At 51.4% G+C, this 27,020-nt stretch overlaps 1 protein-coding gene across 2 annotated transcripts in view; it reads right to left on the bottom strand.

Moving 5' to 3' along the window:
* The window catches only part of LOC133357432 (P2Y purinoceptor 1-like), a 40,433-nt gene extending 14,678 nt beyond the window's left edge, over positions 1-25,755 (bottom strand). Inside the window, exons 1-2 of one of the 2 annotated variants that reach the window (XM_061575382.1) lie at positions 25,667-25,755; positions 23,701-23,980 (exon numbers count right to left, since the gene is read on the bottom strand). The gene's annotated coding sequence lies outside the window, so the exon portion shown is untranslated. Of the gene's footprint in view, positions 1-3,586; positions 4,203-23,700; positions 23,981-25,666 lie in introns of those variants that run through there. The other variant, XM_061575379.1, reaches the window with a different exon arrangement.
* Between the last annotated feature and the right edge of the window lie 1,265 nt (positions 25,756-27,020).

The following is a 27,020-nucleotide window of genomic DNA, read 5'->3' as shown; positions in this document are numbered from 1 at the left end:
TCTGCACACTGCACCATGCCAGTGAGTGGAACGCGGTCTGAAAGTCACCGTTAATCGTGAACACAATCAGTTAAGATCCGAAATGGTTTATTACGTCCTTCCAATGATTGCTAAGCCAGAATCCATCTTCTCGGTTGAAATTGTCTCTGTGTTTGTATATGTGGATCGCCTCATGAACGAATCTCTCATGATAGCCAGATGGCTTGCAGAGAACCTCTGTCTTGGAGAAGTCAATGTCATGTGAGCCCACTGAATTGTAACAGTGATCTGCCACGGCTGAGGTGTTTGTCCTACCGTGTTTCAGGTCTGCCTTATGTTCACGGATGCGGTCCGAGACATGTCGTTTGGTTTCTCCAATGTAACTGCTACCACAGAGGCAACTTAGTTTGTAGACGCCAGGGTACTGTATGTCTGGAACCACATCTTTTACAGACGGGACCAGATCACGGATTTTATGTACTGTGTTGAATCGGACCTGGATCTTGTGTTTAATCAGGATTTTGGAGATATTTTTTGTGACCCCAGCAATGTAGGGTAAGGTGATGGTCTTGAAAGGCTCCTCAACAGGATCCTTCTTGATGGTTGGAGTGATGGCTTTGCGGATTGTGTAGTCGGAGTAACCATTAGCCTTAAGAGCTTGGCGTACGTGTTTGAGTTCACTGGAAATGTGTTCATGGTCGGAGATGCATTGGGCTCTATGATATAGAGTCTTGATGAGGGAATTCTTCTGGGATGGATGGTGGTGGGAATCCGGTTTTAGATAAGCATCCGTGTGGGTGGCTTTCCTGTAGACAGAGTGGCTCATTGAACCATCAGGTCTCCTTTTGATTAGGACATCCAAAAAGGGTAGCTTGCCATCATTTTCGACTTCCATGGTGAATCTGATGGCTGGGTGTATGGAATTGATGTGGTCGAGAAATTGGTCTAGAGCAGGCCGGCCATGTGGCCAGATGACAAAAGTGTCGTCTACGTACCTCTTCCATAAGGTCGGGCGTAGAGTGGCAGTCTGGATGGCGTCCGTCTCAAATTGAGGGCACCCCAATGGGCTCCCCCCTATCTCCGGTTGTAGCCAACATCTTCATGGAGAAATGGAAGAGGTACGTAGACGACACTTTTGTCATCTGGCCACATGGCCGGCCTGCTCTAGACCAATTTCTCGACCACATCAATTCCATACACCCAGCCATCAGATTCACCATGGAAGTCGAAAATGATGGCAAGCTACCCTTTTTGGATGTCCTAATCAAAAGGAGACCTGATGGTTCAATGAGCCACTCTGTCTACAGGAAAGCCACCCACACGGATGCTTATCTAAAACCGGATTCCCACCACCATCCATCCCAGAAGAATTCCCTCATCAAGACTCTATATCATAGAGCCCAATGCATCTCCGACCATGAACACATTTCCAGTGAACTCAAACACGTACGCCAAGCTCTTAAGGCTAATGGTTACTCCGACTACACAATCCGCAAAGCCATCACTCCAACCATCAAGAAGGATCCTGTTGAGGAGCCTTTCAAGACCATCACCTTACCCTACATTGCTGGGGTCACAAAAAATATCTCCAAAATCCTGATTAAACACAAGATCCAGGTCCGATTCAACACAGTACATAAAATCCGTGATCTGGTCCCGTCTGTAAAAGATGTGGTTCCAGACATACAGTACCCTGGCGTCTACAAACTAAGTTGCCTCTGTGGTAGCAGTTACATTGGAGAAACCAAACGACATGTCTCGGACCGCATCCGTGAACATAAGGCAGACCTGAAACACGGTAGGACAAACACCTCAGCCGTGGCAGATCACTGTTACAATTCAGTGGGCTCACATGACATTGACTTCTCCAAGACAGAGGTTCTCTGCAAGCCATCTGGCTATCATGAGAGATTCGTTCATGAGGCGATCCACATATACAAACACAGAGACAATTTCAACCGAGAAGATGGATTCTGGCTTAGCAATCATTGGAAGGACGTAATAAACCATTTCGGATCTTAACTGATTGTGTTCACGATTAACGGTGACTTTCAGACCGCGTTCCACTCACTGGCATGGTGCAGTGTGCAGAGTAATGTATGGTGTCGTAATTGTACAGTAAACATATAGCAGTATGATACACATTAGGGTGGGTAGGATAATACATAGTGTTATATTAAAATGGATAAGGCAGCAAGTGCAGCAGCAGCAGCAAGTGCAGCAGCAGCAGCAAGTGCAGCAGCAGCAGCAAGTGCAGCAGCAGCAGCAAGTGCAGCAGCAGCAGCAAGTGCAGCAGCAGCAGCAAGTGCAGCAGCAGCAGCAAGTGCAGCAGCAACTGCTGCAGCAGCAGCAACTGCTGCAGCAGCAGCAACTGCTGCAGCAGCAGCAACTGCTGCAGCAGCAGCAACTGCTGCAGCAGCAGCAACTGCTGCAGCAGCAGCAACTGCTGCAGCAGCAGCAACTGCTGCAGCAGCAGCAACTGCAGCTCCCTTTGATGCTGTTAATCCTGCATAATGCACATGCATATGCAGTACTAATCACATTCCTGCATTTCCCATAAATATGCTAAATTCCTTTTGATATGCAAATTCCTTTGTCAATGCACCCAGCTTATATATATGCTCCAAGCTCGTGTGCTGTTTCATTCAGACTCTGTCGCCTCGACGGACCTGGTTTTCACCTGAGGACGGCTGCTTGCGTTGTGGCCGAAACGTCGTGAGAATTGTTTTATTATGTTTTATTTTTATTATTTTATTACTTCCCTTCTACGTGACTTTACCGAAAGAACCAAGAAGATACATATCTCTTGTTTACAGATGTCCAGTATGATGCTCAGGGTGAGATCATGATAATCGCTGCCTCGCTCTTTCGCGGATGTGTTGTCGCTCTCTCCGATGTACATGTGTTTTCGGAATGTTAACCGCGCGATGTCCGACGTTTCGCTCCACATGGTGGGAATTTCTTCTTCAGGAACGGAACTGAACATCCATTTCCCCGGGGGAGGACTTTATAATTGAATGTTTACTTCGCAAAGAAGTTAAACATTCTATTGTCGGACATCACGTGGAACAAACAACGCGATATAACCTGAATTAAAAAAAACATCAGTGAGCTCTACAAGAGGCTAATTAGAAATAATCGATGTGCTCTATATCCACATATCACTACATTTACAATGACAAAGATTCCCCTATAGCCTTAACAGACTGTAGGACCAAGTGCTGTTAGCCAGCACCTACGAAGCCCGGCATGGCACGCGAGGGGGTAGGTGGCCAGAACCACGCCCGGCCGCCTTTGTCTCCCTCGTGGCGATGTTTAGACACGGCACCAGATACTCATTTGAGGCTGAGTCGAGCTAGGATAGGCCCAGAACCGGCTCAGATAATCTTCGCTGGGGTTGACCGTGAGTGGGAATCGAACCCGCGTCGCCGGGTTCCTAGTGCAGCGCGCTGACCGCTGCACTACCGCTCCCCATATACAAGTCACTGTGCACACACACACACACAGTATACATGCGCATGCTATGACTGAGCTCAATGCATGCGCCCTATTGCGCAACAGACTCCCACATGTGGTTTCTGCTGTGGAACCAGACGCCCAACCTTACCTCTCCGCGAAACTTGCACGGGCGAAACCCAACGCGAGGCGAGACGAAAAGCCTCCGTGCGTGCCGCGGTAGTAACCCCGACGCTCGAAACGTCGGACACACGGACGGAGGCAGGCGACGCAGCGTAAAACCCGCGTGGCGAGAGACACCGAGAGAGAGAGACAGAGAGACGCACACCACACAGATAGAGAGAGCGCCCTTTGCTCTCAAGGGCTCGGTAGCGGAAGAGCTATGTGGCGTCAAGAGATCAACAGAGAGTGAAAGACGGAGAGGCGCGACTCTCACCCCACACACGCACACAGATAGAGAGACGCACACACTCACACCAGAGAGAGAGAGGGGCGCCCACTCTCGCAGCCACTGAGCAAGCAGCGAAAACAGGCACGGAGGGGAGGGCTTCGCCAAACACGACGCAACTTTTGCCGTGCGGAGGGCGGGGTCCTGTGAGCTGCTCGAGTGGGGGGTGTGGGAATGTTGTGTGGCGGTATGACTGGGTGAGTGGATACGTGCTCAAATGTGTGGTTGAGCCGTTGTGTATGTAGCGGCGGGGGGTGGTGTGAGTGCGTGGTTGGGCGGTTTCCGTGAGTGGCCGGGTGGTTGGATGAGTGGCTGTGTGGTTGGGTGAGTGGGTGGGCGCGTGATTGGGTGGTGGTGCGCGTGGCTGGGTGATTGGGCTAGTGGCTGTGTGGTTGGGTGAGTGGGTGGGGTCCATGGTTGGGTGGGTGTGTGCGTAGCTGGGTGCACGGTCGGGTGAATGGCTGTGTGGTTGGGTTAGTGGCTGGGTGGGTGGATGAGTGGCTGTGTGGTTGGGTAAGTGGGTGGGGTCCATGGTTGGGTGGATGTATGCGTAGCTTAGTGCACGGTTGGGTGGTTGGGTGAGTGACTGTGGGGTTGGGTGAGTGACTGGGTGGTTGGATGAGTGGCTGGGTGAGTGGGTGGATCCATTGCTGGGTAGGTGTGTGCGGTTGAGTGGGTACGTTAGGGGGGTTGTTGCGTGGCTGAATAAGCGATTCGATGCGCGTAGGTGTATTGTGAGTGGCATTATAGGGTGGATCGGTGGTCGGGGCTCGAGTTAACACCTGAAATCCCTTCCGGCGGCAACATTTCTGAGCGAGAAGCAGCAGCAGAAGCAACCCGGACTCCACCTGCCCATGGTCGTCACCCGCGTGTGAGCGCGCGACATTTCCTGCATTTGGGTTTATCTCTGCGGACGCAAAGCAGCCACGGTGCCATCAGATTCCAGCAACTGCAAGCGAGAGGCAAAGTAATGCCGCTGCACGTATCGCGGTTGGGGGACTGAATTTGCGTTTGGTAACTTCTGTACGGTCGCTCGGGTCTGGGATGGTGGCGTGGGCATAGCGGTTGTTGGCACATTAACCCCTGGCACCTGGGTCTATCCTGTGACCTCCTCTGTCAGCGAGCCTTCGACACTTACACGTGGCCATAAAGTGCACCTTGGCCTGCCACAGACGCTGTGGTGACGTCACCGTCACTTAGTGACACACACACACTGCGCCATGAATGCGCCATGAACCTGGCGACCTGAGTTCGACCTGAGTTCGATTCCCGAATCCTGGCCACGGATAACATCAGTGGGGGGGAAATATATATTGACCCCAACGCCCTCTCCCGCCCCCACTCCTCACGACTCTAGCCCTTCACTAACTCCCACTGAGCAGCGTCGTGGTGAAGTATGATCCAACAACCCCCGAGGTGTGGAGAGGCCTTCATCCAGCAGTGGATAGACACGGCCTGTAAGCAGGGGTATGCGGGACCCGGGGCAAACCCCACCGTGTTGACCCGGTGCCAACACACTTTCAAAGCTAAGTGTTACATCTGACACCACTGTGGCGTCGTCAGAGTGCGCCCCCCCCCCCAAAGCGTGGGGCCCGGGGCTCTCGCCCCGATTCGCCGTCTGTAAGAATGTGTTAAGCTGGTTGTGATTATACCCTGTAAGTTCAAAATGGAATGTCACTCTGCTTCATTCATACGAGACTTCGGACGCATGGTGGATATTTTCTTATTTTTTTGGTCTTGAGTTTGAACGAGTCCAGCCTTTGGCGATTGTTTAGATTTTTTCGCCCGATATAAACGTCCACGTGATAAGTCACTTCGTCGAGCTATCATGTGTGGCCAGGTTGCGTCTGAAAGAAAATCAAACAGCTTAACGGGCATTGCCTAGTTAGATAAAACAATTATTTCGTATTATTTGTAGATTTATTTTTTAAGTGATTCGTTGACCGTTCCTATACTTTGCACCCCTATCGCGTTTCTGTATTGTTTGTTGTTGTAACGTTCTGACCCACCCCTACTGGACATCTGTGAATAAGAGTTTTATAGCTCATCGGATTCCTCCTCCCGTCGAAATAAATATTCTAATTCTGGTGGATGGCTCTTGCTTCAAACATCCGGCACACATGAACAGCTTACACCAATATCATCCGGTATATTCGGACCTCCGATTAGCACGGTTGGCTACGTACGGTGCGAAAGAAGTTCAACATACATACATACATCCCCCTTTGTCAATCCACCTTCCCGGCCTTCAACCTACACTAACCAGTGTGGTGAAGTATGGTCAAACAGCTTCCATGACCGTCGGTCAAGACGTCGGGATAACCTCCATCGAGCAAAGGATGCGCCATTATTCGCATTCTCATTTGTAGTTCTTATAGTATAACAAGCTCATATCGTATACTGGTAATACCTATAAGATATACAACGTATAGGATTGGATCATATTTGGACGTGTATCGTGTTCTTTGCAAAACGGTTTTGATTGAACGCCGGTAAATGCACGATGCCATCTCGCGTTGTGGACGGATGCTAAACATCGCTGCAGATGCGATCCCATTACACACGGAGCTGCATATCGGCATCATCGCGCTTAGTCGCGAAACGGGTTTGGTTAATCCCATGGCACGGACTATCTTCGTTTGCTCTCTGCACGCAGCATAGAAAACGCGCCAAGTGTCCCAAAATTGCCCGGGGAAACCCGCGGGTCTCGACTTGTGTGCTTTGGCAAACATTCCTCCTCGCGGAAGCAGGTGAGAGTGAGTGAGCGCAACATGCGATGCACGAGCGCCTTGTCAAACCCCGAACGTGTTGCCTGTGTCCACGCGTAACTCAGCTGCCGAGCGTGGCGGGGTCAGCTGGGTTTGACGTCAGAGGGGCTATTCCGGTGTCCCACACGACGCACCACACCACACCCACCCCACCACAGCGCCGAAGGTTTCGTGAAAATCAGAGGAGTTTTTTTGTGTCCCCGAGTTGAATATTTCCTGATCTCGTTACTGACACATGACACCTGAGCGCTGGGCGGGGCAATCTGGTCAGTGGGCGGGGTCTATAATCATAGGGCGGGGCCAGGGTATCAGAGGGAGCCAATCCGCTCGCTGTGGGGGGTTGGGGCTCGCGGGTGAGTGTGTGTGGCTATGCACAAGTAAGCGGGGCTATTGGCTGACTGGGCGTGGCGAGGCAAAAAGTAGGCGGGGTCTGGGAGAGGGAAGGATGGGCCTGCCAGCCCAACCACGTGCCCTCTCAGCAATATGGCAGCTTCACTCATGAGTGCTTTAAGCGAAACGCGCTCCATCAATATAAAGTAAGATAAGTAATTGGTGTTGCTGCTGCATTGAAGTGGATGCATCTTGGAATCCCTGCCTCACTTGATACAGCAAATCTGGATGTGACGGTCCCACCTGATGACGGAGACTTGTGTTGCCTCCAAAACGTCGTGATTTTTATTATTTTTATTATTTAATTTTTATTAATTTTTATTTCATTTTCTTACCTACGTGACTTTACCGAAAAAAATAAGAATATGGGATGCACAAGCACAACTAACTCGACAGCGTTCGTGTAACATTTTCTTTGCTGTGGGTAAGGGCCATTGCCCGAAACTTCATCTGTTATTAAAACTAATATATTTCCACAGTGTTGTCGACGAATGCGTTATTGTTATCAATGTGTGACGTACATGGCGTTATCTACATGTCCCCGGGGATAGTCTGAATTGGTCGTGAGCTTTTGTATAGCGCTACAGATTTGCTTGCCTTCAACATCTGGCCGCTCAGCAGTGTTTGTTTAAAGAGACTTGCGCGCGGAGAGCATATGTAAACTCATCCAGAGATCAGAATCAGAATGTTTATTTCGACAGGAGGAATCCGATGGGCTATGAAGCGCTTGTTCGCAGATATCCATCTGCTGGCAAACATTGCTTGCAGAAGGCCCCATGAATTGGTGGATTAAAATATACTGTAGAGGCTAATTTTCCCTATTCTGTATGCGTTTAGGGCACTTTATTATTTCGTGAAAGACTGTGATCTTTCTTTCACGTGCGACCAAGTCACAACTGTAACAAGTAATGTTTCACATTGCAGCGTATCATTTGTAGTGTCGTCGCGACTGTACTTTACATAACCAGGTAAAACACCTATTGAGATTTGCCGTCTCTACAAATACCAAATTGCCCTGCATAGATTCCAGAGTCTCAAGTGCTGGACCTATTAGAACAAGGAACTCCGGAGGATAATATGGAGTGACCAGCAGTACCACGTCCGGCCGTCTTTGTCTCCCCAGTACAGGTCTAATGTTTACACACTGCGCCCAGCACTCATTGTAGGCGAAGTCGACCTGGACGACACCAGGGACATATTCAGACACCGCTTGTCACTGATGTTGGCTGTAGCCAGGAATCGAACTTGGGTGGCCGGGTTCGCGAATCCTAGGGTCGGGTAAATGAGCAGATCGATCAATCGGTGACGTTGATGATTTGGTTCTGATGCATCAATGTCTTGACATCGATAATGATCCTTCCGATTTACATTGGAACATCGCTGTTTTGCTTTCCTTGTTGTATATATCATGCCGAATTAATTGTAAGCTCTTTAATGAAATTATTACCGGTCACTGTCCAAAAGTGCTTGACACATGTGTAGTGACACAGCGCCGACTGCTGTCCAGCAGCGGCAACTGCGGTGGACAGTTAGTGCACATGCCGTAGAGTATATAGACGGGTGTGCCGGCAAGGCGGAGGAACTGGGGCAAGGATCACGGAATACCTCATCGGGAGGCCCTTGGAACCCGCTAGTGGGTTCGCGAAGGGAGGCGTGGTCAGGGCGGAGCCAGGCTGTGCTGAGTAGAATAAAAGCAGTGGAGAGCGTGAGCTCGGGGCTGCTGATTCTGGGAGTGGACTCGTCTCGTCGTAGCTGTCCTGTCGTCTTCGCTGTCTTCGTCGCTGCCACCTTCGCCCGATAATTGTGCGGCTGGGCAGCTGTTGGCTGTCTCGGTCGACGCGGTTAGGGTTGTGTCTAGGCCGGGCTGTACGGCGACGTGGTCGAGAGAGAAGGCGATCCTGGGTGTGAACGGCCGGAAAGGTGTAACAAATAAAAGCATGTGGCTCCTGCAATTATCTCATCTCCGACTTGTGCTATACACACGCGACACTACGCATGTACACACACTCAGATAGGTTTAAAGCTCGTGCGCTGGAAAGTAGATGTAGGTTTGCTATTGGCTGAGTGTTGACCTTGCAACAACAAGCCATGTGCCTTTTTTACATGTGTATGTATACAGCATTATTCTAAATCATTAAACATTTCTACACATGTTGATGGAAAGTAGACTCAAGATTGCGGGCGAGTGTTGTCTCTTCAACAACAACAGCCTTGTGTTGTTCTTGTACTTTTCCTATTAATCTATTTCTCATTCCCTATTACGATGTATCTTGGAAAGTAACGCAAGCCCTTGCTGAGTGCCTACTCTGCAGCAGTCCTCTGCCTTCTGAGCAATTCATTATTAGCTATCTTACATTGAGTTATTCATTATTTCCTTGAGCAAAAATACCTTGCTTTTGAACGTAAGCGTTGCTATTCCCTGTAAAGAGGTAATAAACAAACGTACAAAAACAATAATTTAAAACATTGAACACCAAACAAACATCAATGTGTTCGTTGTAATGTTTCGGGGCACATCGATGTTTTCATTCAGAGCGATTGGCCCCCTTTTCCCTCCTGGCTCCAGCCCCTCACCGTCCCTCTTTGTCTTCCCAATGCAATTATGCCTAATTTTTTTTCCACCCCCCACCCCACCTCAGCTTTCTGTCACCCCCAAACTACGACAAGGCCTACCCCAAACACTCCTTATCAATCCCTCTGTATTACTGCCATCAAAACTACACCACCACTTACAATATCCCCCAATTCTTATTATCACGCAATGTACAATTAAATAATTGCTGTAAAGCGCCTTGGCGCTATATAAATCTCATTTACATAAAATAAGTATCGAGTGGTCGATACGTCAGTGTCCTTCTCTGGATGTCTCACCATCGCTGAGCCATTCATTGGTCCACTGCACACGAGGGCCGCTGCGTTACCCCGAGTTGGGGGGGGGGATGTGACGACACAAGTGACGACACAGGAAGAGTAGTCGCTCCTGTGACGTCACGTCGGCGTTTTCCTACGACAAAATGGTTCTGTCACGCGAATGCCACGTTTTGGTTCATCTATCAAACTAAAAAACAATCTTACATTTCACGTATTGATTTATAGATGGTACTTTACATAAAATCTAATAATTCGATTAATAAAATACATATCGGTATTAATACAGGTAGTACCCGAGTTACGATATTTCGATCTTACGATGGCGATAGCGATACGACAAAATTGCCATCAACAACCTAACATCGTTCAAATATGCAGACGATGGACAGAATCTTGTTGAGTACAGTAGAATATGATACACTACGATACGTTCAATGCATGTATGATACGTAGCTTTAGCGATTTTATTTTAAGGTTACCACGATACGATACGTTCAATGCACTTAAAAAAAACAATTTTTATAGCAGATAGGATTGTTTCCAGAAAAAAAATGTCTATTAAATTGCAGTTCATATAGATAGGCTAAGAATTTACCTTGTTTTTTTACTTTACATTTTACTGTGCAATACAGTATTGTAATTAATAAATACATACAGTATATAGTTTATACAGTACGGTACTGTAAATTGCTCTGTTTTGCTAAATTATCACCATTCTTTAAGACTCCTGGGTAGGCTCGGCCATCTTCGACTTACGATATTTTCGACTTACGATGGGGTCGTCGTAACGCATCTCCGTCGTAAGTAGAGGACTACCTGTACAAATGAGCATTCGTATCATTGTAGAGAATATAAGAATTACATCTGGCATTTCACAAGCATTGGTTCAAGTGATCTTGACTCTGCTGATGAGGCAATGAATATAAAAACCAGTCCAGAGTTTGCTTGTGATGAACTTGTCCACTCCCAGAAGACCATGTGTCTCTTGGCATGTGGAGGGATAGATGCGGGAAGCAGGAGATTTGTCTGCTTATGTTAATGCCATTGCGTAAAATCATTTAAGTTAGTCTATAAACAATTACAACTCATATAGACACATTGAAATGCCAACACATATGGATGTGTTCTGGTCGTCGAAATAACATGCAAACAATCAAAAAATATAATATTCGGATGATCCGAAACGGGGCCTAAAACATGACATTTGGAAAAAAAATACATCCGATACTCTTCTGCATTGCACACGCAAGACAACGATTCCCCGTTTCAGCCTTTAACGGACTTTTATGGCAAATATTGTCAGCGAGCAACCTTTATCTCCCCAATGGCAATGTTTATGCATGTCAACAAGGTTCTCAGGCAAGGCTGAATCGACCTAGAGGAAGCCCAGGAGCAGTTCACGCAATTGTAAACCGATGATGGCTGGGAGCGGGAATCGAACACGGTGCGCTGGGTTTGTAGAACGGTGCACTAACCACTGCGCCACCGCTCTCTACTAACACACAGACACAAGTGTGCAAACACTCCCATGTCAATGGTTTCGGATTCCACAGCTGCTCAGAACATGCGCGAGCTTTATCCCTTGCCTTCTTGCACTACAGTGCACACGTGCATCGCGTGTCCCATCCCAACTATGTGCTCAGCTGAGCACCCCACCTCGACCCATCTCACAAACTCCACCATCACTCAAACTCGACCCATGTCACCAAATCCACCCATCACTCAAACTCGACCCATCTCACCAACTCCACCCATCACTCAAACTCGACCCATCTCACAAACTCGACCCATCACTCCAACTCCACCCATCTCACCAACTCCACCCATCACACAAACCCGACCCATCACAGCAGTCCGCGTCTCTTGAGATAGCGATGCGAGTGAATGGCTGTGAAGCATGAACGTGCGTGGTACACAAAGCAATAACTACGTGTGAAAGCTCGTTAAGCCGATATTCAATCCTTTTTTGCAAGTGACCAAGGACATGCACGCGTTGTCAATCATTAACTTGTAGTCTGATTTCATCAGCAGCAGCAGCAGCGTCAGCGGCCACGATCAATTCACTGCGGGATGTCAGCATCTCTCACGATTCTGCGATGTAATCACCTACCACACGCACATTTGCTGATTTCATAGCTCCGTCTCCACGGTGCGCTTGGCTCTTTGTACATTTCAAAAAGAAAATGCTCCTTGACTAATGACCTACAACTTGTGCGTTAGCCATCAACCCGCGGTCTGATTATAGCATCATCGGCAAAAGCAGCCAGCAGCAGCCACGGTCAGTCACAATCTATAGCGATCTAACGACGACAATAAGACAACGATCCCCCGTATAGCCTCAACAGACCGATGGGGCAAGTGCCATTAGCGAGCACCTACAAAGGCCGGCACGCCACACGAGGCGGGTGGGAGGCGAGCACCCCATCCGGTGTTTACACACCGCACAAGGTCATCGTTTGAGACTGAGTCGACCTATAGCGGAAGCCCAGGGCCGGTTCGTATGTTGTTCACTGGCGGTTGGCCGTGAGCGGGAATCGAACTCGGGTAGCCGGCTCCGTAACCGCTGCACCGGCCGCTCCAAACACGATGGTCATCATCCACCAAGCACCTGCGCGCGATCCGATTTCATCGCTCCATCTCTACCTGCTTGACGACCCTCCGGGCGGATTCACAGCCGTGGCTGCCACTTGCTCATCGTACATAGCCGTGGTTATCTCTGCACGGGTGGTTAAAAAACAAAGTGAAAGTTTTTAACGATGTATGTGAAAACCCGATTATTATCTGCGCCTGTTGCAACGTGGAAACGAGATTTACCACTTCTGTTAATTTACGAACAGTGTTCGGAAGGGGTGGGAAGGGAGGAGATGTAGGAGGAGTTGGAGGCGTTGTTGCTGACCTCGGCGTGTTTCTAATCGAACCGTGGACGGGAAGTCTGTGGCGAGAGAAATCCTTTGATTTAGTAATTAGCTTTGTGATGTGCGTTTTGCGAGGGTTGTAACTTTTACCAGAATAACAATTCTCACGTGCATCGAAAAAACAACGTCTGACGGTTACTCGCCATCACTGTTGTTAAATGTTTGTTATAACAATGCAGACGATTCCCACGCTCGCAGCCTAGAAGCAGGAAGACAATGTAGTTATTTCACTGGTCTCAGCAAATGCTTTCTCTTTGGTCGTAAATCAGAGATCGCGGCATGGGTGGCGGTGGTTTTAGTGGCCGGTGTAGAACCATGCGCGGTTGCAACTTCACTCACTGTTGTCTCCCCTTCCACGTTGAGGCCCTTGGGATACCGGACTCATCATTTCGTCTCGTTCACACGGTGTACAAGCACCACACTCTCGGTCGCTAATCCAGTCATTCGCTCACCACTCCTTCTCTCACTCACACACTCATTCTCTCAGTCACCCACTCATTCTCTCACTCACCCACTTATGCTCTCACTCACCCACTCATGCTCTCACTCACCCACTCATACTCTCACTCACCCACTCACTCTCTCACTCACCCACTCACTCTCACTCACCCACTTATGCTCTCACTCACCCACTCATGCTCTCACTCACCCACTCATTCTCTCACTCACCCACTCATTCTCTCACTCACCCACTTATGCTCTCACTCACCCACTCATGCTCTCACTCACCCACTCAGTCTCTCACTCACCTACTCATGCTCTCACTCACCCACTCAGTCTCTCACTCACCCACTCATTCTCTCACTCACCCACTCATTCTCTCACTCACCAACTTATGCTCTCACTCACCCACTCATGCTCTCACTCACCCACTCATTCCCTCACTCACCCACTCATTCTCTCACTCCTCACTCATTCTCCCACTCACCCACTGATTATCTCACTCGCCCACTCATTCTCTCACTCCCCCACTCATTATCTCACTCACCAACTCATTCTCTCACTCACCCACTCATTCTCTCACTCACACACTCATTCTCTCACTCACACACTCATTCTCTCACTCACCCACTCATTCTCTCACTCACCCACTCATTCTCTCACTCATCCACTCATTCACCACACTATGGAATGCCCTCCTATCATCATCATCGTCCCTTTCCCAAATTAGCATAATATTGCAATTATTCAATAACCGTTTGCACTGTTAACTCTTCCACTTTGGATGATGCTGTTTGTTGTTGGCCGCAAGTGATTTGGGGCTTTTGGGCCTGTGCTCAGTAACTTGCGAGATTCTATAAACAACAAATCATCTCCCCGAGTTGTTGTGAGTCCTACTGACTTGCTGGAGCCTCAGCGATGTGACGATATTACGATGGGATGATGGGGTGATGTGACGATGTGACGAGGTGACGATGGGACGAATGGATGTGAAGTATGGGAATTGACGGCAGGAACTTCTTGACGGGAACACACTTTTATTAAATCTTTACGTATCAAAATACAACGTGTAGTCTCCTTTCTTCCGACTTCACACTCCACTACTCTCGTGTAAACTCTAGGCCTCTGGCTACACACGATACCCTTCACTCGTGTAGACCCTACGCCTCTGGCTACACAATACACTCGACTCGTGTAGACCCTATGTCCCTGGCTACACAATACACTCGACTCGTGTAGACCCTATGTCCCTGGCTACACAATACACTGCATTCGGCTCGTGTAGACCTTACGCCTATGGCTACACACACTACACTCGCCTCTGGGTTACACAGAGTCCCGGTCCCGTTAGGACAGCGGGACTAGGTACCGCAGGGCCCTAGGTCTTCATCCCCGTCTTCATTCTTCGCTGGTTACACACTGCCCTCACGCCTGTGTGCATCCCCTTTTATAGCCCCTGCTCACGAGAGGCGGAGCTGATGCGTACTTCAACGTGAGCATCGCTCCTTAATGAACCAATCACGACGCACTCTCTCTACGATCCGTTTTCCCCAGCGCGTGTTAACACTCCTCCACCAATCACACCGCGCTGCCACCCGATCACTCCCTCTCAGCACGTCACCCGTCCACAGCCAATCAGTACCCCGTAACCCACGACCCCGCGCTGACCCCTGATCCTCCACCGTCAGCGCACGTCACCACCTACACAGCCAATCATTACGCGCTGGCATACGATCTCTAATCCCAGCGCGTATCACCTCTACATCACCCCCTCCCACATAGCTTGCAGCCGGCCCGGCTGTTAACCAACAACACAACCTAACGTCAATGCAGTAACAAAGAAACTCCACCTCTCAGTGTGCCCCGTAACGCAACAACAACAACACAACACAACACTTAAATATGAAGCAATATACAGCCCGACGAACAACACAATAAAAGCGAACACCGGAAAACGAACACAATAAAAGCGAACACCGGAAACCGAACGCGCCAAGTGTCTCTGTGACTAAACGCAGTGCCGAGGCGCTCCGGCTGCCTCGACTCCTCACGTGGCAGGTCACACAAAGTAGCGCGACCTAGCGCGAGTCCGTCTGGCCGGTCCGTCGTATGGGACGGGACGTTGGCGACCGTCCGGTGGCTCCGGCCGCTCAAGATCCGGCCGCCGGTGGTCGGCAGCTGTCAGTTCCGAGACACCTGGGAGCGGATCAGGCGGAGACATGTGAGGAGCAGGCAAAGACAATTCCCCCTCAGGGTCGCTGGTCACGTCACATGCTCGGCCCTCATGACACAAGGGGAGGCCATACGGAGGCGAGAACGGTTTCAGTCGGGAGGGGTGGACGTACCAACGGCGTTTTCCCCATTTTATCTGAACGCACTGGGGGCGTGCAACCCGCACGACCTCCACGGGTCCCCGCCACGGCTTCAACAATTTAGGCGACGTAGCCAAAGGTGCCTGCGGGCAATGCAGCCAGGCCCTGTCACCTGGTTCCCAATTGTGCACGGACACCTTCCGTGCCCGCAACCGCTCGTTTGCAATTTGGCGAGCCCGTGAATTAAGCCGTGCGGCCTCCCTTGCCTCTGTCAGCTTATGAATATTAAATTTAATATGCTCTGCCAATTTCGAATTTGCTCGTGGTGCGGACAGACCCAGCTGCGTTTCCATGGGCGGGTCGGCTTCCCGACCGTACATCAGATAAAACGGGGAAAATCCCGTAGCTGCATGGGGGGCCATTCTATACGCGGCGAGGACCCCAGGGACCTGCAGGTCCCAATCAACATGCGCCTCACACACCTGCTGGCACAACATAGAAGTCAATGTCCTGTTAAGCCTCTCCACCATCCCGTCCGTCTGCGGGTGGTACGGGGAGGTACGCACCTTCTTGGTACCCAACAGGTCGCACACCTCTTGCAGTAATTTACTCGAAAAATTCTTCCCTTGGTCAGTCAGCAAGCGTTCGGGAGCCCCCTTGTCCAGGACGTAGCCCTGGACAAAGGCGTCCGTCACAGCCGCCGCCGACTGGTTGGCGAGTGGCCACGCCATAGGCCACCGGGTAAAATATTCGACCCCCACCAACAGGTACTTATTACCCCTAGGCGTGACCGGAAAAGGCCCCAGAATGTCGAGTGCAACGAGCTCGTTAGTGCGCGAGACCTGGATGGATTGCAGCGGTGGATTAGCTGGCACAGGCGGTGGTTTCCGTCTGGCGCACTCAACACAACCCTTCAGAATGTTCACCACGTCACCCCCCATTCCCGGCCAATAATAGTCACGCTGAAGCAGGGCAAGCGTTTTGTTAACTCCCAAATGCAAGAGGCGTTCGTGTGCGGCCAAGACAACCTTCCCCCTCACAGCAGCAGGCACCACAATCGCATGCCGCCGGGACAAACTGTCCCATCTCATCAATAGGCCTTGCTTAAGCTCGTAGGAGCCAGTTCGGTCGTGGTTACCTTCGGAACCCCCTGTCTTGCGGCGCAATGCCAGCAGGGAGCTGTCCGCCATTTGGAGACGGCCCCACTCAATCAATGACATTGAGAGCAGCGAGTCCTGACCCCCAGGGGTAGCGGGACCATCCCCAATTGGTGTGCTCGCGGCCGCAACCAACGCCTCCCTACCTTCCGTAACCGGCGGTTTACAGCGCGCCGATCCCGATAAGCACGCACATTTGTGACAAGGCAACAACCGCGACAGGGCATCGGCATTTGTGTGTCGCAAGCCTTTACGGTACGTAGTCGTGAACTGATAGTCCTGGAGGACTTCCAACCACCGCGACAATTGGCCCGAGGGCTGGGCGACCCGCAATGAATACTGGAGCGCCGCGTGGTCCGTCCGGACCGTGAAATGACGACCATAGAGATATGGCCTGAATTGTTGTACAAAAAAAACAATGGCAAGCAGTTCGCGACGGGTGACGCAGTAGCGCTGCTCTGCCGGCGACAACACCCTGCTACCATAGGCGACCACTCGTTCGACCCCTCCAACGACTTGGGACAGCACTCCCCCAATGCCCGTGTTGCTAGCGTCCGTGTCTAGCAAGAAGGGACTCGCGAAGTCCGGATAGCGCAAGGGTGGGGCCCTAACCAAGGCGTCCCGGAGGGAGCAGAATGCAGCCTCCTCCTCCGGTCCCCATCGGAACTTCACTCCTTTCGCCGTTAGAGCGTGCAAGGGTTTTGCAATGGTGGCAAAGTGCTCAACGAATCGGCGATAATACGAAGCAAAACCGATGAAACTGCGTACGTCTGACACTGACGTGGGCGTTGGCCACGAACTGACACAGTCTGTCTTCGCAGGATCGGTAGAAATCCCCGAAGAGTCGACAATGTGACCCAAGTACCTCACGGATTTACGAAAAAGGTGGCATTTGGCCGGTTTAAACTTTAATTTAGCCGATCGCATTCGCAAGAACACCCCCCTCAATCGCTGGAGGTGTTCTTCAAACGTTTTACCGAAAACAATGACATCGTCAAGGTAAATGAGGCACGTATCCCACTGCAAGCCCGACAAAACCAATTCCATAAGACGCTGAAACGTCGCCGGAGAGGAGTGAAGTCCCATGGGTAACCGGTTAAACTGAAACAGGCCCCCTGGAGTCCGAAATGCGGTCTTAGGCTTAGACTCTTCGTCGAGTGGCAACTGCCAGAATCCGGATAATAAATCAAGAGTCGAAAAGTATCGCGCACCAGACAATGCGTCGAGAGACTCGTCCATCCTGGGGAGCGGATACGCGTCGGCCACAGAGATCTTATTCAGGCGACGGAAATCGATGCAAAATCGCAGGGACCCGTCCTGCTTTTTAACGAGCACAATAGGCGCTCCCCAAGGACTGGAGGAAGGCGAAATAATGTCGGCTTCTAGCATATCGTTAACTGCCGACTGAACATGTTCCTTTTCAGCAGGACTCAGTCGGAAGGGATTTTGCCTGACCGGTGCCGCATCGCCCGTTTCAATGTGGTGGCGTAGCAGGTCCGTGCACCCAATGTCATACTTATGTTTACTGAAGACATCCGAAAATTCAATGAGCAACCCGCGCAGCGCACCCAACTGTACCGCTGATAAATCGTCAGAGTCCGCGCACAGCGAATCAACCCAATCGAGGTCCTCCTTCAATGTAACGTTTTTCGTGGGACTCGGATCCGCCTGCGCAACCAGCCTCTCCTCCGCAGGGACCCGCGCCGCGTGAGCTAGCACGGTGCCCTGCTGAATGACGGCCGGCCGCGCCCCAGCGTTTAAAACCATCACAAACGGATCCCTGTCAGCCCCCACCAAAGTGTGAGCCACCGACAAATCGAGACCTCCAACAGCCCTATTAGAAGGACCCAAAAGCATGCCCTGTTCCGAGGCCTCCTTCACCCATGGCTTCCGCAACCGGAGGGGAATTAACATTTGTGAACCCGGGGGCACGTGCACGGTCTGTGTCGCTAACGCCTGTATGGTAGCGCACGTCGTCCGAATTTCATTAAGGCTCGTAAAAAATGAAATACGGCGACCCGATGGTAGTTCAATGCAACGCTGATCAATGAGAATTTTGATGGGCATTTTTGCCAAAAAATCAGTGCCCAATAGACAAGGGACCGCCAGGGAGGACGAAACAAAAACGGATCCCGACAATTTGATATCACCAATGCAAATGGATGCCCTAATCTGACCGATAATGCCCAACGATCCCCCGTTAGCGGCGTAAAATGGCACATCCACCGGAAGAAGCGGACGACATTGTACAGGGAGAATATTATAAATGAGATCCGATATAATAGTCGCCGATGCCCCCGTGTCCACTAACACCCTGACCTCGACCCCATCAATAGATCCGGTAACTACGGATGAACCCGCTGAGGCAGCCACTATTCTGTGCCCCAACTCCGACCATTTAATGTCTCCCCGGTCCCGGCCGAATCGCCCTCTCTGAACCGAATCCCCGAACTCTACTCGGCTCTCCCCCGCCGCAACGCGACGACCCATATGTGCCGAGTATGCGGGCCGAGCATGTGAGGTGCCGCGACTTGCCGGGGTTTGCAGGGACGACTTGGGGCCTTGGTCGTCGTCCAGCCGAGGTCCCATGGCGCGCTGACGTGGGGCGCGGCAACCGGAGGCCACGTGGCCCCGGAGGCCGCAGTTATAGCAGGTGATGACAGTCGTCGGAGATCTCGGTTGCTCCAGCTTGCGGGCCGCTCGCAGAGGCGAACGACCCCCCGATCTCCAGTCCCCCGGTCGTCCCGCGATGAACGCCTCCTCTCGTGGGCTGACGACTTAGGGCACGGTGACAACTGGGCCCGGAGTTGAGGCCACGGCAGCGTTGCAGACGACTCCCTGTTTACGTTGAAGGACCTCGTGCGCTTGTATGCTTGTGGCGACCCGTAAGGATGAAATATCGGTCTCATCGGCCGTGTTGATGGGGACCCCCAGGTCCTGCGCCAACTTGAGCAGCTGCTCCAAAACCATGGCATCTTGGCCCTCCTCGTCCATACGAGGGAACGCGGCGTCGGCGAGAGCAAGCAACGCCGTGCGGTAGGCGAGCACGGTCTCCGTGTCCGCCTTCCGTCTTGCATAAAAATGATGGCGGCACGCGGAGGGAGGACCATAGACCTTGGCCATGAGAGCCAGCGCATCTTTGAGCGTGGAGCGGTCCGACCTGCGTGCGGACGTGAAGGCCGCGAGCGCGTTGTCATCCAGCATGGCAGGCAGTGCCCGCAGTGCCGTAGCGTCGGACCAGGCGGACATCTCCTGATGCGCCAAAAATCTGCGCTGAAATTGGCTCCAATCCCCGCCTTCCGCCTTGAAGGCTGACAACGTGGGAAGGCGCTGCTGAAAAATGAAGTCGTCCTCCTCCTCGTGCTTCCTCTCTGCCGCCCCGCCGGTGTGTAAGATGGCGGCCCCATCGGCGGGTGTGTGATGGCGGTCCGCCGCGCGCGTTGGTGACGTCAGCGGGCGCGCATGGAGAACCGCTGCCACGTGGTGATGGCCGTTCCCGCCAAAAGTCGGTGCAGATGAAATGGCGGCCATCGCAAAATCGTTTTGGCGGGAATCTGCAGGGCGACCCTGCAGAACGTCGGCCGCCGTTCCCGCTCCTCCCGACGAGCTGATCTCCGCCAAGATGGACGCGGCGGCGAGCAGCAGCTCCGCCAGACGGGAGTGCGCTTCGCGAAGCACGGCGTCAGTCCCCCGTGGCTCGTCCGGCGCCGTCGGCGGATCCTGGCCCGTGGGCAACTCCTCTTCCTCACCCCCCGATGCCAGTTGACCCGCGTCGTCGAGGTTGTCCCCGTGGTCAATCCCGTGGGTCCGACGGTTCCTCCTTGTACCCATGCTTGGAAGACCGTTTCACTTCTGACGCCAGTTGAAGTATGGGAATTGATGGCAGGAACTTCTTGACGGGAACACACTTTTATTAAATCTTTACGTATCAAAATACAACGTGTAGTCTCCTTTCTTCCGACTTCACACTCCACTACTCTCGTGTAAACTCTAGGCCTCTGGCTACACACGATACCCTTCACTCGTGTAGACCCTACGCCTCTGGCTACACAATACACTCGACTCGTGTAGACCCTATGTCCCTGGCTACACAATACACTCGACTCGTGTAGACCCTATGTCCCTGGCTACACAATACACTGCATTCGGCTCGCGTAGACCTTACGCCTATGGCTACACACACTACACTCGCCTCTGGGTTACACAGAGTCCCGGTCCCGTTAGGACAGCGGGACTAGGTACCGCAGGGCCCTAGGTCTTCATCCCCGTCTTCATTCTTCGCTGGTTACACACTGCCCTCACGCCTGTGTGCATCCCCTTTTATAGCCCCTGCTCACGAGAGGCGGAGCTAATGCGTACTTCAACGTGAGCATCGCTCCTTAATGAACCAATCACGACGCACTCTCTCTACGATCCGTTTTCCCCAGCGCGTGTTAACACTCCTCCACCAATCACACCGCGCTGCCACCCGATCACTCCCTCTCAGCACGTCACCCGTCCACAGCCAATCAGTACCCCGTAACCCACGACCCCGCGCTGACCCCTGATCCTCCACCGTCAGCGCACGTCACCACCTACACAGCCAATCATTACGCGCTGGCATACGATCTCTAATCCCAGCGCGTATCACCTCTACAGATGGAATCCCAAAGTCCAGCAGTGCGAGGGGAAGACACAGACGGAGAAGTGAGTTCACCTGCAGAAACAGCTGTCTCTGGTGTAGACCAATCAGTTTCAAGGACAATGCATATATTATCAGAGTATGTTTTTTTTGTTTGCATTCTTACCAAGGCCGTAGCCATGGAGTCAACATTGGGGGGGGACCAAATCTTACAGGGGGTCTGGGGGTCCCCCCCCCAAAAAAAAAAATTGAAAACTAATTTCCTGCGATTTCCTGCCGAAGATATTAAAAAATTCACTAACACATGGGATGGATTTTTTTTTCTACAGTGTCTAAGAGTGTATTGTATTGTATTACATTGCTCTGTTTTTTCTTTTTTTACCTTTTCTTGTTTCATTGTATGTAATGGCAGAGATTAGGGATTAATAAAGTACAACCATAACCACAATCATAAAAAGAGAAATATATTTTATAGCAATATGTTGGGGGGGGGGACATTTTGAGCATATTTGAATAATGGGGGGGATGTGTGTGTCCCCCCCCCCCCCAATATATATTATAATTACGGCCTTGTTTCTGACCACAAGCATTGTGGTTAATGCAGACACGATTCCTTGTTAAAGGTTTCAGTTTGGTGTTTTAACATCTTAACACCTGTTTTGTTGCCAAAAAAAAAGGGGAAAACCTATTATCAAGATGTAAAATATTACATAACAATTACGCACATTCGCATTTGTATTGTTTGACCTCACTGACGACTTGTTTAAAAAGAGTTACAGTGACGGCAGAGTGGCGATCCCCGGAGAAGAGACACCGCGGGTTGATTCCCAAAAAAACTTCGGAGCAGTAGCAGCGGCGGCTACATTAAACGAAATCTCGGCTAGCAACGTAGTGCCTTCAGCATAGCGTGTGGCGGATGAACCGTCTCTCCCGCGTCCAGCGGGGCATTGTATTTGAGAGGCCCCAGACAAAAGCTCCAACTTGGGGGGTGGGGGGGGGTGATGAATATTGCACAACACGAAGCCCAGGAAGTGAACGAGCAGCAGCGTGCAGCAGCAAACCGCAGCGCTGCCCGGCTGCTCGCTGCCCTCGAGACGTCACGTGTCACCGTGCAGCCACGCGGTGCTGTGGCCACATCGTGACGGCTGCAGCTTTGCACTTGCGGGGTACGGATTCTGTTTGTGAATTTTTTTTTTCTTCCGGTGGATTCTGTGATAGTGTTTTATTAAAAAAACAATTTTTATTATTATTTTCACAGCACTGTAAAGAAGAAATTACAAGTCGCTGCGTGTGTCGAGAGACGTTCTCCCTCGAGCCATGGCAGGCATTGGTGTCCTTATGCAATGCATACTTATCTACTTGAGTCATATTTAAATTGGTGAATTGCTTAGCTTGCCTATACTTCTGCACTCCTATCGTGTTTCCGTATCGTTTGTTTGTTGTAACTTTCTGACCAGTCCCCTGCTGGCTATCTGCGAAAAAGAGCTTCATAGCTCATCGGATTCTTCCTGTCTCAATTAAGATTCCGATCGACTTTCCTCCAAGAGGGGAGTGAACAAGCATTTGCAGGGCTGCGTCTTTGTCCTCACTTTTCACAAGCACCCTCTTCCAAATTATAATCACTACAGAAGATCGTAACATTGAGAGTTTCTTGGAAAGCAGAACCAGTGCGTGTGGCTACGCACCGCCGGTGTGTATTGGTGCAGTGTACACACGTGCAGGCTACGTGTTAAACACACAGTGTGTGTATATACACATGGTGTTGTTGTATGCTGTTGCTTGCGCCCATAACCAAATCATTTGGTATGCGCCCCATCTCTTCAGATAGAGGAAACTAAACAGGATTTTGAACCAGGATAGTGCTTGGATGTGTGACCACTCGTTACACACAAAGTGCTCGCCAGAAATGAACCACACAATACCTCGCTGATCTTGTCAAGTGAACACAAAAACCATCACGCGAACTCCGGTCATCCTCGCAGCAGCGGATTTTGGCTGGCCGTCGAACAAAGATGGTCAGTGCATCGCGCGCTGACCATCTAGGAACGCTCTTCCTTCCACCATTAGGAAGCCACTGGAGCTATGCACTTTTAAATTTAGATTGAAAACTCGTTTTTTTAGGACCGTTTTGTGTGTTTAGTTTGTTGTCCTTCCCCGCACCTCCAATTAGCACGGTTGGCTACGTACGGTGCGAAAGAAATTCAACATAGTACATATGTCGTGTCAGCGACTCGGAGACATGGGTTTCCAGGAGGCACCTTCTTTATTAACACCTTCACACTTCACAGGTTCGCCCTCGCGCTCTCCCTAGTCGCCTAGCCTAGCCTAGACACGACACTGACCGTGTAACACCGACGGTGCTGACCGAGACAGCCAACAACTCTCCGGCAGCGCAATATCCAGCGAAGACGGCGGGAGCGACGAAGGCGGCAAAGACGACGTCGAGACGAGACGAGTCCACCTCCCAGAACCGGCAGCCCCGAGCTCGCCCTCTCAGCTGCTTTTATGCTACCCGGCACGGCCTGGCTCCGCCCTGGCCGCGTCTCCCTTGTCGAACCCACTAGCGGGCTCCAGGGGCTTTCAGATGGGGTGTTCCACGACCCTTGCCCCAGTTACTCCGCCCTGCCGACACACACAGCCGTGTCCATGTTCACCGGCGTGTGTACTGTTTGTCCACCGCAGTTGCCGCTGCTGGAGAGTAGTCGGCGCTATTACACTACACATACATTACATACCACCGTAATGCACAGCGGGTGTTAGAGGCTGCGCGGCTTCGTGATTTGCACCACAGGGTGCAACAAAACCCATTGTTACACTGAACCTCGACGCCCTCCATATCTACGCTGATCAGCCTGCTGAAACAAAGCGAAATAAACCCAACGACCCGCACGCACGGTGGCGTGGGGCGGGGACCCTCATCCAGCAGCGGATTGAGCAGGACTGTGTGTTACTATCCACGTTCTCGAGAGTGAACTTTAATAGCAAGGAATGGGGGGCGGGGGTTGGTGGAGGGGCTCCATAGGAACGGGAAGCTAAGAGGCCGGATCATTTTTCAGCGCGGGTGTCAAGAGGTCAGCTGTCCCCTTTCCTGTTGGGCAACACTCCTCGTCGCCTCGTTTCACTTCTACAAGGCTTCATCCATCGATTTGACGGCAGTCTCGCTTGCCAAGGATGGAGAAGCACTTCACCCACGACGATTTACTCGAGTGTCTGCGAATGGATGTGTACAATATGTGTGTGTATGTTGAACTTCTTTCGCACTGTACGTAGCCAACCGGGCTAATCGCAGGCGTGACAGGGGGAGTAGAGGGAACAGAAAACTAAACACAAAAACAGTTCGCAAGAATTGTATACCACTAATTTAGAAGTTAGTGAGATACAAGGTGCTTAAAAAAATGTTTTTAACACTTCTGAGAATTTGCGACAACGCCACAAGAAATGTGCCTCTGAGCTCTAGAGACTACCTGGAGACAGTTCCAGGCACGTGTTGACAACGATGGATAACAAGTGTTGGTGACTCTTTGACTTTTTGAAGCTATTCACGTACTTTTATTATCATGTTACAGTGGATTATCCGTTCTTTTCCTATTAAAAACGATATTCCCATATAAGTGTCAAAATTGTTTTGAAGCACCCTGTACATATATGAAGGCTGCCAGGCTGGCCTCGATTCGTAGGGATTATCAGTGTAAGGCACTACCACTAGAGTGCAAGGTTAACATATTTACTACAATAATGAGCCAATAATGTATGTGTGTCCCGCGCGTGACGTCACTCCACGTCGGCCAGCCCCCCTCATTAATACTCATGAACAGGTGACGTCTTCCACATGGACACCCCCTCTCATTATTAATCATTAGCAGATGACGTCACTCCACATGGGGGGGGGGGGGCAAGGCGCCTCCTCCCCCCTCCTCAGTGTCAACTTAACACCCTCACCTCACGCGATCTCCGTAACGCTATTGGGACATCAAAGTAAAAAGGACGTCATGATGAACAGGGGATTATAACCTTTAAATGAAACAGGTCCGTGTCACCGCGCCCTTACAAATTGCACACGAATTGATGCAATGAATATCCCGTCGCGATCTGCTTTTCGCTTGCAAGTTTCAGATTTACTGCAATACACCCGTCCTTGGGCAACAGGCTAGTCCATAATGTAATCGTCCAGGGTTGGTTGCGCTGGAGACCCGCGTGCTCGTTCGCTGGACTTCCTCTGATGTTGGGTGGTCACGTGTTGTGTATTCAGCATACATCGATGCATTCGTGTTGTGTGTCTGTCGCCTCTGGCCCCACGTCGTTGCTCACCTCCGAACCACTGATCGCCCGGCCGCCTTTGTCTCCCCGGTGCCGACGCTTACACACCGTACGCATTCGAGGCTGAGTCAACCTGGGATGGGCCCACGACAGATTAAAACATACGCCAGTTGATCGTCGACACACGCGCAAACGGACAAAGACCCCCGTCTAACCGTAACGGATTTATGGGGCAATTGCTATTAGCGAGCAAACTATAAAGACCGGCGTGGCAGGCGAGGGGGTGGGCTGGCCAGCGCCTCGGCTGGCGACCTTTGTCTCCCGAGCGGCGGCGATGTTGACACACCGCACCAGGTACTCGGGTAATCTTTGGCCGTGAGCAGGAATCGAACTCGGGTGGGGCGGGTTTGTAGCTCAGTGCGCTGTTCGCTGCGAGACTGCCCCCCCCCCCCCCACCAGCACACGCAAAGATCCCCCGTATAGCCTTGACGGACTGTAGGGGCAAATGCTGTTAGCGAGCACCTATGAAGGCCGGAACGGTACACGACGGGGTGGGTGGCCAGCACCACGCCCGACCGCCGTTGTCTCCCCAGTGGCGATGTTTACACACCGCACCAGGTACTAATTTCAGGCTGAGTCGACCTAGGGGACGCCCAGGACCGGTTCAGATAATCGTCACCGGTGTTGGCCGTGAGCGGGAATCTAACCCGGGTCGCCGGGTTCATAGCGCAGCGCGCTAACCACTACACTACCGCTCCCCTAACCAGCACACACACAGATACACACACAGAGACACACACACGCACACGCGCACAGACACAACAAACAGGCATTTGTCTTCATCTGCTGAAAAACACTCGGGGGAAGAGGAAGTTTTATCATTAGAGACTTGGTACTTCTTTTTTTCTCCGTCTCAGACGTGTGAGATCATTGAGGGGCAGCGAGCGAGAGAGAGAGAGCCACACACGGAGGGAACGTTGTGATTGGAATCATGTATTTATTATCTGTGTGTGTGTGTGTGCAGGGGGCGGTAGTGTAGCGGTTAGCGCGCTGCGCTACGAACCTGGCGACCCGAGTTCGATTTCCGCTCACGGCCAACATCAGCGATAATTATCTGAACCGGTCCTGGGCCTCCAATAGATCGACTCAGCCTCAAATGAGTACCTGGTGCGGTGTGTAGTAAACATCGTCACTAGGGAGACAAAGGTGGCCGTGCGTTTTGCTGGCCACCCACCCCCACATGCGCCGTGACGGCCTTAATACGTGCTCGCTAACAGCACTTGCCCCGACCGCCTGTTTCAGGCTATACGGGGGACCTTTGTCTTTGTCTCGGCAGGGGCTCGCTGCGGGCTGGCCCGTGAGCGCGGCACAAGCGGCGCCTTTGTGCCCGAGGCGGCGCGCGCTT

This window comes from Lethenteron reissneri, chromosome 58 (genome assembly GCF_015708825.2).
Source record: "Lethenteron reissneri isolate LAM-NWPU_2019-01 chromosome 58, ASM1570882v1, whole genome shotgun sequence".
Lineage (NCBI taxonomy): Eukaryota > Metazoa > Chordata > Hyperoartia > Petromyzontiformes > Petromyzontidae > Lethenteron > Lethenteron reissneri.
The sequence above is the reverse complement of the archived record's forward strand: the minus strand, read 5'-3'. Positions and strand labels throughout refer to the sequence as shown.